The 11,011-nt window shown below is 38.5% G+C and overlaps 1 long non-coding RNA gene and 1 pseudogene across 1 annotated transcript in view; one reads left to right on the top strand and one right to left on the bottom strand.

Moving 5' to 3' along the window:
* The window catches only part of LOC109275218 (uncharacterized), a 37,621-nt gene extending 26,979 nt beyond the window's left edge, over positions 1-10,642 (top strand). Inside the window, exons 3-5 of the long non-coding RNA XR_002084007.2 lie at positions 7,565-7,627; positions 9,181-9,382; positions 10,307-10,642. This is a non-coding gene — a long non-coding RNA (uncharacterized LOC109275218). The remainder of the gene's footprint in view (positions 1-7,564; positions 7,628-9,180; positions 9,383-10,306) is intronic.
* On the bottom strand, positions 5,974-6,070 carry LOC128777483 (U6 spliceosomal RNA; annotated as a pseudogene).
* Positions 10,643-11,011: the final 369 nt, after the last annotated feature.

Here is an 11,011-nt window from a genome sequence, read left to right on the forward strand (position 1 = left end):
TCTAAATTCTTCTCCAGAAGTGTACCAGCACCAAGGAATCCCTAGATTAAAGGAGCACAGGCCACACCTAGAGTCTGATTTTGAATACTGATGGCATTAGTTGACCACTGACATTTGTTACCTTCCTGGAAAGAGAGTTCTGGTTGTCTTGTTCTTGCCCATGCTGGAGGTTCCATTTGCTCTTAAGACTTTCTCATATATTTCACTACAATGTGTATGGTTGTGGAGTAGTTGATATGTATTACATTAAGACCTTTGTGTGATCTCTCAGTCTGAAGAGTCATCTCTTCAATTCTGGAAAATTCTCAGCCATTTAAAAATATTATATTCTACCTTTTCTCTTATTAGACTTATGTTGGATTGTTTCCTTTTTTAACCTCTCATATTAGTTTCCTACTGCTGTTGTAACAAATCATAAACTTAGTTGGCTTTAAAAAAATCACAGATTTACAGGGACACCTGAGTGGCTCAGTTGGTTGAGCATCCGACTTTGGCTCAGGTCATGATCTTATGGTTTGTGGGTTCAAGCCCCGCGTCAGGCTCTGTGCTGACAGTTCAGAGCCTGGGACCTGCTTTAGATTCTGTGTCTCCCCTGCTCTCTGCCCCTTCCTTGCTCGCATTCTGTCTCTCTCTCAAAAATAAATAAAACATTTTTTAAAAATTTAAGAAGCACAAACTTATTATTTTATAGTTCTGTAGGCCAGAAGTCTGAAATGAGTCTCACTGGGCTAAAATCAATGTTTTGCTAGGGCTGCATCCCTTCTGGAGGCTCTATGAGCAAATTCATTATCTTTTCCAGTTTTAGAGGCTGCCTGCATTTGGTGGTTCATGGTCCCATTTTTCCATCTTTGAAGCCAACAACATTGGCAAGTCTTTCTCACACTACCATCTCTGCTTCTCATGCTCTTCTCTCCTCTTCCACTTTTAAGAACCCCTGTGATTACAGTGGGCCTACCTGGATAATCCAGGACACTCTCCCTATCTCAGGGTTAGCCAATTAGCCAATTTAATTCCATCTGTGACCTTAATTCCCCTTTTTCTGTATAACATATTCACAGGTGCCAGCGATTAGGATGTGGACATCCTTGGAGGATGATTATTCTGCCTAACATATCCCTCTTTCATATTTTGCACCCCTTTATCTGTGTCCCTAGTAATTCTTCACACTACTTTCCAGGTAACAGATTTCCTTCTCTATTGTATTTGTTTTTTAATTTTATTTTTTTAAATGTTTATTTATTTTTGAGAGAGAGAAAGAGAGCATGAGCAGGGGAGGGGCAGAGAGAGGGGGTGACACAGAATCCGAAGCAGGCCCCAGGCTCCGAGCTCTCGCCACAGAGCCGGACGTGGGCTTGTACCCACGAACCAGAGATCATGACCTGAGCTGAGGTCGGACACTTAGCCAAGAGACGCCCAGGCATCCTTCTTTATTGTATTTAAACTATCCTCTAATTTTCCACTGAGTTTTCAATTTCAGTGACATATTTTTTGTTTCTATAAGTTGTTTCTGGTTCTTTTAAGAAACCAGTCTATTTGGTTCTTTTCTCTCTCTCCCTGCCTCCTTCTTCCTTCCTTCCTTTCTCTCTCCCCCTTCCTTCTTCCCTCCCTCCCTTCCTCCCTTTCTTTCTTTTTAAAAAAATTTTTTAAAACATTTTTATTTATTTTTGAGAGACAGAGACAGAGCATGAGCAGGGGAGGGGCAGAGAGAGAGGGAGACACAAAATCTGAGGCAGGCTCCAGGCTCTGAGCTGTCAGCACAGAGCCCAATGCAGGACTTGAACCCACGAACTGCGAGATCATGACCTGAGCCAAAGTCGGATGCTTAACCAACTGAGCTACCCAGGCACCCCCCTTCCTTCCTTTCTTTCTTTCTTTCTTTCTTTCTTTCTTTCTTTCTTTCTTTCTTTCTTTCTTATACTGTTCTTCATTGTGGCTTCTGATATTTCTTTAATCTTTTATTATTTGGAACTGCTAAAGCAAAACCAAAATGGAGACCACAGTTTGAATATACTCCTAGACCAAAAACTCATAATCATGCAACCAAAACCTGCAACTGCCCTGCTTCCCCCAGATGCTTACTCTGACCTTAAACAAAAGTTAAGATTTCTTCATGTCAGCATGACCTTAAAGCCTCTTAGCCATGGGGTGCCGGATGGCTCAGTTGGTGGAGCATGGAACTCTTGATCTTGGGGTGGTGAGTTCAAGCCCCACATTGGGCATAGAGCTTACTTAAAAAAAATAAAAAGCTTCATAGCTAATCAGCTACAAAGTAAACTTGCAATAAAAAAGAATGTAAGTTTCTAGTAACCAATCCACAATAGAAAATGCACTTCTGCATTTATGCTTTATAAACTGAGCTGTAATTGCTGAGAGTTGAGTTTCTTAACCACTTTGGTGGTTTGTTCAGTTTGTTCCTTGCTCAGTATAATATGCATATCAACTAGAGCTCTCTGAATTTCTTTTGACAGAATATATTTATTTTACGTTTCCTTTCAGATTGTTTTATTACATCTAATTCTTGGTATGCTAACAATTTTGCTGACTTTGTCTCATGAGGTTTATTTCCTTATATGATTTGTTAACTCTTTTGATTGGAAACTCATCTTTAGTAGGAGGTTACTTCAGCGGGAGCTTCATGTGCTTGGGTCGCAAATTTTCCCTACAAAGAAAATTGTCATTTGCCTCTGCCATAGCCTTTGGATTTTAACCAAGTCTAGTCACTGTGTGTGTGTGTGTTTGAATTTTTAAAAATCTTACATCATATGGATGGTGTAAATTCAGACTCAATACCAGTATGTGACACAGGCTTAGTGTTTCAATTCCTTCCTGGCCTCAAGTCTTTGGCTACATTTTGTACTCTGAGATAGAGGGAATAGTGGATGGCCAGCTCAGAGACATGTCAGTCTGCAGTCTACTTGCTAATGATGTCAGAAGACAAATGATAAAAATCTCATTTGGGGGAAAAAAAGGTAAGAATTAAATTTTAAATGTGTCTTAAATTTTTTTTATTAAAAATATTTTTTAAATGTTTATTTATTTTTGAGAGACAGAAAGAGACAGAGCACGAGCAGGGGAGGAGCAGAGAGAGGAGACACAGAATCTGAAGCAGGCTTCAGGCTCTGAGATGTCAGCACAGATCCTGATGTGGGGCTTGAACCCACAAACTACGAGATCATGACCTGAGCCAAAGTTAGAGGCTTAACTGACTGAGCCACCCAGGTGCTCTGTGTCTTAAATTTTTTAAAAATGTTTATTTAATTATTTTGAGAGAATGAGAGAGAGAGAGAGAGTGTGTGTGTGAGGAGGGGAAGGGCAGAGAGGGAGAGAGAGAATCCCAAGCAGGCTCCACACCATTAGCACAGAGCCCAACTTGGGGCTCAATCCTACAGACTGTGAGATCATGTCGCAAGCCGAAGTCAAGAGTCAGATGCTCAACTAACTGAGCCACCCAGGCGCGTCTTCTCCTTCCTTACATTTGTTAGTATTCAACTCTTTTGGTCATTTATGTTTATCTCCAATTGGCTTAATTTTCCTACCTAATGGAAAAGATAAAAATCTCTTCCCCAAGGATGACTCTTTCTCTTTATATGTATTCTATTCTGAATATATCAGGACATTATGGTGGGAAGAGTATTGACTTTAGAATTGGAAGACATGGATTCAAATCCTGGCTCCATCACACGCCGACTATTTCATTCTGGGAGAAGTTTAATTTCTGAGTATTTGATCTCATCTCCAAAGTGGGGATAATAATATCCACTTTGTAGGTTTTGGATGGTGATTTAAAGAGATGGCGTTTGAAAAAAGGTAGTTCAGTGTTGGGCATTTCATAGGTACTGAGTAGATGTTCTCCATCCTCATTTTGGCATTATTCTCAAGCACTCACTTATTCTGGCCATTAGCTTTCTTTTACTGTTCTTACAAGTTCATGCTACCCTTTTGTTTGTGTTCTTGTTTCTGAGTTCCTTCTTCTCTTGTTTGCATTAATCTACAGGAGTATTTTATCTGTAAAGCACTGGGGGCACAGTGCACAGAGTCCAAGAGATTCTTAGCAGCCTATTAAATGGTTGAGATTTGGGGAAAGGTTATTGGCTCCAAAATATAAAAAGAAAATTGAAAAAATAAAAATTAATAAATATTTAGTTAAATGCCAAATAATATGAACATTGTTGGTACCCTATTGAACTCTTACATTGTTATAAGTAGGCCCCCAAGTGTTTACCCACAATTCTAGAACGCAGAAAGTTCTGAAAATAAAATAAATATTTTTTTTGTTAGTTTGGGGTGAACTGATTTGGCACCACAACACAACCTGAACTAATATGAAGCTGTTTATGATCTATGTTTATTCCTCTTAGTGTGAATATTCATACATTTTTTTTTCTGCAGAAATAGAGATGTGTTTGATTATGAATGCTGTCCCAAGCCCCTGTGGAAGAATTATGTAATATATGGTATATGCAATGTATTCTCATTCTAAAATCTGAGAAGTTCTGAATTCCAACAGCATATCTGCCCAAGAGAATTAGATCAAGGATTTCGTTCTTATGTAAGTAATATGTGAGATAGGAGTGAATTTTCATATGTTTACTATAATGTGTGTGTGTGCGTGCATGTGTGTGTGTGTGTGTGTGTGTGATTCTAACATAAGTGAGATGCTCTAAGTATCTCACAGTGGAGGGTGAGGGAAAAGGCAAGAGAACCAGCAGGAGCATGAGCAAGCATGGCCAGTACCCTTAAGAAAATCACATTCTTTTAAAAGGACTTCTGACTAATAAGTACATAAGGGGCTCCTGGGTGGCTCAGTCAGTTAAGCGTCCAACTTCTGCTCAGGTAATGATCTCAAGGTTTGTAGGTTGAGCCCCGCGTCGGGCTCCACACTGTCAGTGCAGAGCCTGCTTGGGATTCTCTCTCTCTCCCCCTCCCTGATTCACACTTTCTCTCTCTTTCAAAATAAATAAATAAGCTTAAAAAAATAAAAAAAGATGCTCAACATCCATAGTCATCAGAGAAATGCAAATTGAGACCACAATGAGATACCATTTTATATCTTCTAGAATGGTTACAATAAATAAGGCATATAACCAATGTGTGTGAGGACATGGAGAAGCTGAGAACCTTACACACAGTGAGAATGTAAAATGGTAAAATTACTTTGAAAAACAGTTTAAAATTTCCCCAAAAAGCTAAAGATAAAATTATTAGACTACCTAGCAATTCCATTGCTAGGCAGTTGCCCAAGAGAGATTAAAGCATATCCACAGAAAGACTTGCACATGGATGTTCATAGAAAGATTATTCATAATAGCCAAAATTTGGAAACAGCCTAAATTTCCATCGATAGTAAATGGATAGATAAATGTGATATCCATATGATGAACTACTATTCACAGTCAAAGGAGATAAACTATGGACACATGCTACGTCATGAATGAATCTCAAAAACACTGTGTTCAGTTCAAGAAGCCAAACACAATAGACTATATACTGTATCATTCCATTTATGTGAAATGTTTAGGAAAGGCAAATCTATATATGCATAAAGTAGATTGGTTTTCTGGGTCTGGGTGTGGAACATGCTTTAGCTGTAAATGGATGTGAGGCATTTTATTGGATGAAAATGTCCTAAAGCTGACTTACAGTAATGGTTATACTATGGTGAAGTTTACTAACAATCACTGAATTGTACACTTGAAATAGGTGAATTTTATGGTATATAAAATACCTCAATAAAGTGTTTTTTTTTTAAGTGGCTCTTAGCTAAAGAGATCTAAGCAATTAAAAGCTACAAGGTCTTTCCTTAAACCCTCTAGCCTCAGTTTCCTAATCTGCAAAATATTCTCTTTCAAAAAAAAAAATTTTTTTTTTTTTGGCTTCATGTCCAACCCGGAGCCCAATGTAGGGCTTGAACTCAAGATCCTGAGATCAAGACGTGAGCTGAAATCAAGAGTCGGACACATAAGTGAGTGAGCCACATAGGTGCCCCCCCAGTCTGCAAAATATTCTTGCTCAGGGGCCATGCTAATCTTCTCTGTATAATTCCAGTTTTTAAAAAAAAATTTTAATGTTTATTCATTTTTGAGAGAGAGAGAGAGAGAGAGCGTGTGAGCAGGGGGAGGGGCAGAGAGAGAGGGAGACACAGAATCTGAAGCAGGCTCCAGGCTGTCAGCACAGAGCCTGACGCAGGGTTCGAACCCACAAACTGCGAGATTATGACTTGAGCCAAAGTCAGATGTTCAACCAACTGAGACACCAAGGTGCCCCTCCGGTTTTAATATATATGCCACCAGAGCAAGTACAAAATATTCTTTTTTTTTTTTTTTTTTTGGAATCATTTTTCCTTTTTTTTTTTTTTTCAACTTTTTTTTTTTTTTTTTTTTTTTTTTTTATTTTTGGGACAGAGAGAGACAGAGCATGAACGGGGGAGGGGCAGAGAGAGAAGGAGACACAGAATCGGAAAGAGGCTCCAGGCTCCGAGCTGTCAGCCCAGAGCCCGACGCGGGGCTCGAACTCACGGACCGCGAGATCGTGACCTGGCTGAAGTCGGACGCTTAACCGACTGCGCCACCCAGGCGCCCCCAAAATATTCTTAATAATAGTACCTACCTCGGGGCACCTGGGTGGCTCAGTCGGCTAAGCGTCTGACTTTGGCTCAGGTCATGACCTCACAGTTCATGAGTTCAAGCCCCGCATGAGTGAGTTCAAGCCCCGTTCATGAGTTCAAGCCCCTGGGCTGACAGCTCAGAGCCTGGAGCCTGCTTTGGATTCTGTGTCTCCCTCTCTCTCCTCCTTTTCTTCTACTCGCACGCTCTGTCTCTCAAAAATAAACATCAAAAAATTAAAAAAAAAAATAGTACCTACCTCTCCAAATTAGTGTGATGATTAAATGAGATAAGCTTGTGATGCATTTAGTACAATTCCTGGCACAAAGTAAGCAATAAAGATTAGCTGTTGAAAAAGTTTTGTGTTTTTTTAAATTTTTTAAATGTTTTTTTTTTTTAATTTATTTTTGAGAGACAGAGCATGAGTGGGGAAGGGGCAGAGAGAGAAGGAGACACAGAATCCGAAGTAGGCTTCAGGCTCTGAGCTGTCAGTGCAGAGCCCGACATGGGGCTCGACCTCTTGAACCGCGAGATCATGACCTGAGCTGAAGTCGGCCATTTAACCAACTGAGCCACCCAAGCACCCCGAAAAAGTTTTGTGTTTTAATGGAAAATTATGCATCACATATAGCACACCCTTCAGGGCTCTCTGATTCTAGCTGTGTTTCTTGACTTTCAGCAATTTTATCACTCTTGAAAGTTGTAGATTGCTGAAACATAGGTGAATTTTGTCCTGTCTGATAAAAATGCAACTAACTTCCTCCTTGTGGAAAAATTAATTTTGTCTCTCCTTACAATTCATCTCACCACCCCTTTATTCCATATAAATTTGTGTTCTTTTGATTTTTCCTTTGAACTAGTTATAACATCCACTTGGTTCCCTCATATAAGGAAAATAAAAATCTTAGCACATGTTCATTTTTATATCTGTATGAAATTCATGATTTTGCTTTTTTCCGAAGTTATCTTTTAACAGTTTTGGAAGTTCCACCAAGATGCCCAGGGGATTCACCTTACAGAGCCAGGTAACATTCATCAGTCTCACGGGTGGCATAAACCTGGGTACATCTTTTCTTGGCTTCCAGAAGTAAATCCAAAGAGTCAATAGTATTTTTGTGACTCTCTGTTTTTCCAAATTTTAATTTTGTTTTCAATTTGTTTTAGCTGGTAAATTATTCCCAATTGGAAATTTGGTTTTATGGTCTGACCATTTGATGATTTCTGTAAATGGATTAATGGTTTAAAGATATCTTGTCCCTGTTGGGTGAAAAATGTCAGAGACTGGTTTGTTAATATTTTCTGTTTGTGTGTTTGCCTATTTTGAGTTCAAATCAATGAAGAATTTATATCTGCTGTGGATAGAACAGGTCTTTTATATAGACCATGAAGTTTTGTAATTTTGTGTCTACTCTTAACCTATGGATGAAATTTTAAAATTTAAACTCGAAGTTCTATTTGCACTTGTTTGTCTGTTGTTACATCTGTAGTTCAGAAGGTTTTCTCATTGTGTGAAAGTGAAATATTTTCTACCTCCGGATGGCATTACTAAGTTGATTATAAGGTTTCTTTAAGGATCTCTATCCTGATTGACTTATAGAAATAAATAAGCACTTATTATAAACTGAATATTCCCTACTTAAAAAAATCAGGGAGTTGAACTGGTAATACTTTCAATGTGCTATACTTAAAGAATATTCTTACAGAAATTCTGACACAGAATTGTTAGGAATTCAAGTTCACGTGATTTAGGTAGTTTTTTGGCAAATGAGACTGATTTAGTAATTTTGGCTTAATAAAAAGAGCAATGTAGGGTCCCTGGGTGGCTCAGTTGGTTAAGCAGTCTCTGGGTTTCGGCTAGGGTCATGATCTCACGGTTTGTGGGTTCAAGCTTCGCGTCAGGCTCTGTGCTAACAGTGAGGAACCCGCTTGGGATTCTCTCTCTCCTCTTACTCTGCCCCTCCCCTGCTCACTCTCTATCTCTTTCTCTCTCAAAATAAATAAACTTAAAAAAAATAAAAATAGCAATGTTTCCTTTGATTTATCAATCTTAAGTATAGTATAAGTTTATGTTTTTATTCTATTTAGATAAGTTCTTCCTAAGTGCATGCAGATTTACTCATCAAATAGGTTGCATTACTTCTACTTAATTTTTAAGGTTATGAAAAGTATAGATTTGTGTTTAACCAAATTGATTCATTATTCTGACAGTAATTATTTTATTATTTTGTTTACTGAAAATTGTATTTCAATAGTAACTGTGTTTTGTAGTATGTCAGCTTGAAGAGGATTTGTAAGGTAGTTAGGTAACCTAAAGCTTTGGACTGACACTAAATTGAGATAGTGGATATTTATTGGATGTTTAGATCATTTCTAAACTCAAGCACTGATTACTAAACATAATTTTGAGTTTACATATTTTTGCTTCTTCATTTTTGTTTTGTAATAATAGCTAACATTTATTGAGTGCATGGTTGCATAACATTTATGAGAATTATTTAATTGAATCCACAAAAGAGCCTTATGAAACTGCAACTGTTAGTCTTCCACTGTTTAGTCTTCCAACTGTTTCCTCTTCCAGGAAACAGAGGCTCAGGGTTGCTAAGAAACTTGCCCACGGTCACATAGCCAGTAGGAAGCCCAGAGGTGCAAGGTGAACCTGGGTAGTCTGGCTCCAAAGAATGTGATCTTCATCACAAAGCTATACTTTCTCTGTTTGGGCAGTACTGCTACTGGTTAGGCTCTTGAAACCCCTTTGTAAGTTCCTCCCCTGATTTGTTAAGGTAAGCCATATATTTGTTTCTGTTTGTTTGTTTGTTTTGCTTTTATTGAGATATAATTGACATATTATATTAGTTACAGGTGCACAACAAAATGATTTGATATTTGATATATTGCAAAATCATCACCACCATAAGTCTAGTTAACATGTCGCCATACAGGGGTGCCTGGGTGACTCAGTCAGCTGAGCGAGTTTTAAATAAACTTAAAAAAAATAATAAAATAAAACAAAACATGTTACCAAATATAGTTACAAATTTTTTTCTTGTGATGGGAACTTTTAAGATCTACTCTCTTAGGAACTCACTACTAACTGTAGTGACCATGCTGTACATTACATCCCCATGATTTATTTATTTTATAACTGGAAGTTTTTGCCTTTTGACCCCCTTCATCCATTTGATCCTCTCTTATTTTATATGCTATAAAGAGGCAATATAAACATGTTCATTTTTGCCACTTAGAGAAGGTATAAAGTTAGTGATGCGTATGGCTGTAGAAAGCTGTTTTAAGAACTGTGGTAATCCAATAAAATGCTGGAGTGTGATACTGCACAATCACCCACTCCCCACTCTTCACATTGTGAGAAAGAAATAAGAAGCAGCCTCTGATGTCCAGAAGTGATCTGACACTCACAGTCCATTTGTTCATTTGTAAACAATCTTACAGAATACCAACCTCAGACATTATTATCCTGAGACCGTGACAGAATGAGACAAAACAAGGCTACTTCATAATTTTGTCTATTCACATACAAAAATAACTATGTAAAACCACAAAATACCAAATATTTCCCCTCTTGCTAAATGAATGACTATTACTTTTTATGCAATCATACCCCTGATTTCTGACAGCATTCAATTTTGAACAAATCCTTCCTTCTTTTTAAAAAAAAATTTTTTAATGTTTATTTATTTTTGAGACAGAGAGAGACAGAGCATGAACGGGGGAGGGTCAGAGAGAGAGGGAGACACAGAATCCGAAGCAGGCTCCAGGCTCTGAGCTGTCAGCACAGAGCCCGATGCGGGGCTCGAACCCACGGACCGCGAGATCATGACCTGAGCCGAAGCCAGATGCTCAACCGACTGAGCCACTCAGGCGCCCCCAAATCCTTCTTTATGCTCTCCCTAAATCATCCAAAGGGAAGACCAAATCCTAGAGCAGGTTCTTCTAATACTCTTGTACTGCAATACCCCATGGTTACCTATGGTTCGTGTTCTCCCTTGTTGTAATGAGCAGTAAAGCCAACTTGTTTAACTACACGTATGTTTCTGGTGGTCTTTGGAAGAAGGGCATTGACAAATGAAGTGGACATTTCCCCTACATTCCTGTCACTGCCATATTGTCAACTACTGCTTTCTTCTTTTTGGTCTAGAGTAAGTTCAAGCAATTGAGCATCAAAATAAATATCAATAATAGTGGATTTAATTTTTTGAATAACATGATCCATGAGTATGTATTTTTAAAGTTTTTATTTATTTTTATTTTGGGGGAGGAGGGGCAGAGGGAGCAGGAGAGAGAGAATCCCAAGCAGACTCCATACCCAGCACGGAGCTGGTGGCAGGACTAGATCCCATGACCATGAGATCATGACCTAAGCCAAAACGGAGTTGGATGCTCAACAGACTGAG

Source organism: Panthera pardus, unplaced genomic scaffold (assembly GCF_024362965.1).
Source record: "Panthera pardus isolate Hobbes unplaced genomic scaffold, ASM2436296v1 HiC_scaffold_16, whole genome shotgun sequence".
Lineage (NCBI taxonomy): Eukaryota > Metazoa > Chordata > Mammalia > Carnivora > Felidae > Panthera > Panthera pardus.